The sequence below is a fragment of the Sinocyclocheilus rhinocerous genome, unplaced genomic scaffold (assembly GCF_001515625.1).
Source record: "Sinocyclocheilus rhinocerous isolate Xijiao unplaced genomic scaffold, SAMN03320098_v1.1 scaffold21, whole genome shotgun sequence".
NCBI classification, from domain to species: Eukaryota; Metazoa; Chordata; class Actinopteri; order Cypriniformes; family Cyprinidae; genus Sinocyclocheilus; species Sinocyclocheilus rhinocerous.
This window is the reverse complement of record NW_015641422.1, coordinates 1070131-1075120: the sequence shown is the minus strand read 5'-3', so window position 1 is coordinate 1075120 and position 4990 is coordinate 1070131.

The window sequence follows — 4990 nt, the reverse complement described above, 5'->3', positions numbered from 1 at the left end:
AGGCAGAGGCAACGGAACTCCGCCCCTTGAGGAAACGGAGCTTGGCCCGCGACTCCGAGATGATCATCTTCCTGCAATGAGAAGATGACTCATCCACAAACGCCACCTCAGCGTGCTAGATGCCCAGGCACGTGAGGCAGCGATCGTGACCATAGCCCAGTGCCAGGTAACGACCGCATCCAGAAACGCCCGGGTGATCCGTTGTCTATAGCAAAACCCACATCGTCTTTACAAAGACGTAACGTCAAGTTTGCCACGCAACGCCGTCTTTAAAAAGACGCACCCGTAATTGCTCTTTTAGGGAAATAGCTCTTTTAGCGTGCTGAGGCGCACAGGGGAGATGGCCGCCTGCAACACAAACAGGGGGTAGTGAAGTGCCGTACCGCCAACACGAAGAGCTCCCAAAGAGCGCTTCAGTCTTCTTCTCGCAGTAGAGTAGTCAGGAGCAGAACGATGTGATCGCGAAGCGAAAAGCTGAATATGCGCTGCATCTGCTGCCTACTTATACTCACGCTGTGATCAGCGGCAGCTGGATGCAATAATCGCATGCCAATGTGCATTGGCTCGTTTAGTTTACACTCGAAGTAGATTGGTCTCTCTAAGCGAGATCCCAATTCGTCGGTCATCCGACGTGACGTCGAGAGTGACCGACTGAAAGGGAACAGCTTATATTGAAGCCAAAACGACAGCTTGTGGAATCATGGGCGGCGCTAGGGAGGGGCTAGCAGGTGCTCCCGCACCTCCATACATAAAAAAGATTAAATAAAATACAAACTTTTGACTCACATGCATAACTCGTGCAATGCAAAACAACGTGACGTGATTTGCAGTCACACATCTCATAATGTCATAGCATTTTATTTTAAAATGGATCGGTGCCTTCTGCTTAGTAGGCCTGCTCCCGTCTAAAGATTTTTTCTAGTCAACTGGTTGCACGTTTATATTAAATTGATTAATATAATAACCTAATAAACCATCCTTTAATATATAGGCATTTAGGCGTAGCCTATTCCACACTCAAGGGCGCGCACCAGCAAAAGTATTGATTATGAATGCATCGGGGAAAAAAATTTTTTTAGGGGAATAATTATTTATTACTAAACTAGTGCTTTCTCAGTCAGTGTCGGCTGCAAAGATGAAGTTGCCAAATGCCGACGCTGACTGGCCATCTCCACAGTAGGCTAATGGACGTGCCTTTAATAGAGAAATGCACCTTTCCATACGGACTACATAATTAGTTTTTTATTTGAATTGGTTCTTTTAATAGAAGACATTTCAAGTTTTCTATAGATTTATTTCTTATGTCTGTGAGCCGGTTCATTGTTGTGACATGCTCCATTCTCGGAGACTGCATGAGACGACAGAAATTTCATATTAAAGTACATTTCAGTTTACCACAAATGGTTGTCAGTACATTGTAACCATATTTTAAAGACAGTACAAAAATAAAGGTAATTATGAAATTACATATAAAGATGTACTTACAGTAAGTCCTACACTCTCCAAAGAAAGAAAGTGTACCTATTGAAAAGGTACCACCCCAGTGACAGCGTTTGCCAAAATTCAGCTAATTGCATTTCATATAAATTTAAATTATAATATATTTTTGTTTAATTGCAATTAACATTCAGTTAATTGATGAAAAACATTACATTCAGTTCTATTCAGTACTATGTCTTCCTTTGCATAGGAAGTAGGAATTGTGCAAATTAACAGCTTTGATAATGTTAATTATTTTTAAATTTTTGGACTGAAAATTCCTCTGTTTTGAATCTTAAACGAGCACCATGTTTTTTTTAAATTTTTTTAAACCGTTTATTTTTCCTAGAAATGTATGGTGTTCATCCCTACCTGGCAGTGGCACTGTTGAGTGTAAAATACTGTGAAGTTCCCCAATCAAATGAAAGAGTAAGATGAAAATCTACTCTCCTGTCAAAAGGGGGCAGCATTTCATTCAGCAGTCACTAAGTTCCTTTACTAACCTGTAGGGGGCAGCATTAGACATATTAATCTTGGTAATGCCATACTAAAATCATATCAGAAGATGGCAGTATTGAGTGCACAAAGAGCTGTATATCCTGTAAATGAGACTGTCTGTCATACAGCACTCACCGATGAGCATATGCATATGCTAAATATGAAAAATTAATTTAATAGCACCATAGGGAAACGGGATTGTATCATACTGACATGCATAATCCCACATGTCACTGCCTGGGATTACATGACGTATGGATTCCCCACGGGACTGCATGACCTTGACTTCCACAGGGCCAGATCAAGGTGAATGAATTGTAGATACCCATCCTGGATGTTTTGGCATGTGTGCGAGTGCGTGACACTGTGTGCAGATCAGCCCGTGGTGTTTGCTAAATTGATTAATGGAGGTGTCACTGTCCCAATATGGCAGTGATGTCTGCACACCGAGAGAGAGGGTGATGGAGGGCCAGCCAGCAGGAAATGAGAGAGGAGAGGAGGATGAAAATGAAGGAGAGGAAATGAGATGGAGAGAGAGGAGGGAAAAAGAAAGAGGGGGCACAAAAGTAGGGGGCTGTGGGAAAAGAGAGATAGCATGGTAGAGAAAAAGCAATTTAGGAGGAGGGATGGGAAGAGTAGATGATTTATGCACTACATCTACTTAGTAAATGGTGTTTTCTCACAGTTTTTACCTGGCTGGAAACGCACTCCCAGATTATCACATGCTTTTTGCCGCCACCTGCCTCTGCCAGCAGCCATAATAACCTGCACAGCAGTGGCTATACTGATCTATACGTACCTTTAAGTGTTACAGATCACATTTGTACTGTCTAATCCGTAATGTGTGTCAATACTTAAAATTGCTTTGGCTACAGACGTAAATCATTCAGTTGCAAACAATGAGCCAATCCATCCAAGAAGTCACATGACACAAAATGCTAATGATGCTGATGAGAATTGCTCAGTTAGCAACAAGACAAAACACTGTAGATATGTCTAGCAACTGGCTAGAACATCCTAGCAACCAGCTAGAACACCTTAGCAACACAGTAATGAATAATAAAATGGTTAGCAAACAGCCAAAGAAAACCTAGACATTTCTAGCAACAATCTTGCCTCCTGAGATATACCTAGAAAACAGCCAGAAGACCATAGCAACCAGTTAGAACACCTTAGCAACACTTAGATGGCTAGCAACCAGCCAAAAAAAAACAAAAAAAAAACATAGACATTTCTAGAAACAACCATATCACCTGAGATATACCTAGAAAACAGTCAGAGGACCCTAGCAACCAGATAGAACACCCTAGCAACACCATAATGTATAATTAAATGCCTAGCAACCAGCCAAAACAACAAAACAGATGGCCCTAGATACATCTAGCAACCAGCCAGAACACCCTAGCAACACCTAAATGTATATATAAATGCCTAGCAACCAGCTGGAACACCCTAGCAACAGACTAGAACATCCTAGCAACACCTAAATGTATCCAGAACACCCTAGGCACTTATAGCAATGAGATATAACCCTAGATACACCTAGCAACCAGCCAGAACACACTAGCAACCAACTAGAACACCCTAGCAACACCTAAATGTATAAAGAAATGCCTAGCAACCAACCACAACACCTTAGACACTGATAACAACAATATATCACCCTAGATACTTCTAGCAACCAGCCACAATATCCTTGCAACACCTTAATGTATAAATAAATGCCTAGCAAACAGCTAGCAAACCCTAGCAACACATGGCAACAATCTATCACCCTAGATACATCTAGCAACCAGCCACAACACCTTAGACACTCATAGCAACAACATATCACCCTAGATACATCTAGCAACTAGCCAGAACACCCTAGCAACACCTAAATGTATAAATAAATGCCTAGCAACCAGCCACAACACCCAAGCATTCAGTCAGGCAAATATAATCTCCATTCATTTTTACGTTGATATCACATAGATATAGATACAAACGTACAAATAAATGTGGATGCTATGTGGTTGCTAGGGGTTCTGTGTGGTTGCTAGGGTGTGGCTCAGTGGTTGCTAATTGTTAAGTCCATCTCCTCTATAATATTCAAGTATCTAGTTATGGCTTCGGCCCCTTTTTCAATGCAAGTCTTTTTCATCTTCATCATCCACAAAGCAAAAATCGAAGTCTTCTCCTTTAGAAAAGTAATAGCCTCTCCCCAGCTAGTCGCTTAATTTGAGGTATCATTTAGCAGCGGGATGAGTTAAACACTGAAGCTTAATTTTTAGGTTAGGTGTTTGTTCAAATCACTAACCCTAAGTATGAGCAATAACTATAGAGATGTTTGCCTTAACAAGCGCAACTAACAAGCCACTTATAGATCTAACAATGACAATGTACTGCATCAGACTAGAGGAAGTATTGAAAGTTCTGGGATTGAATGCACTGTCTGGTCATTTAAAAGGAACAGGCGCTGTCTGTGTATATCATTAGACTTTAGTGGGTGAGACAGGATGATGTGGTGTAGCCTATTGATTGATGAAATAGGTGGCTAAGAATGAGTGTAATGAAGGCTTGGTATTTGTTATGGCTTTTAGTCATTAGACAAGCACACTGCTGCCCCCCAGAGAGAGGACTTTAGTAGATGCTGCCGTTCAATATTGATGTTGAGAATGAAGCTCTGTGATTGGTCCACTCTCAACGTTCAGCATGCCGCATTAGAGGATTTTAATTAAGAGAGGATGCACACAGCGCCGGTGCAGTCTTGCTCTCTCTCTCTCTCTTTCTCCACCTATCGATGGAGCTCACAGCATGTAAAAGATCATCACATGAAAGTGTCCGTGTGAATGAAAGCACCGTGCTTGTCAGAGTAGGTTTTAATTCCTCCTGTGTATGTGTTTCTGTGCACCTTTGAATGTCTGTTTTGTGCTGCGTTTCTCTCTGTGTGTGATAATTTCACGGGTAGCCGAGGTCTCCCTTTGGATCGATTTTCCCAATGGCATTTACATGACATTCGCAGGTCCCACTC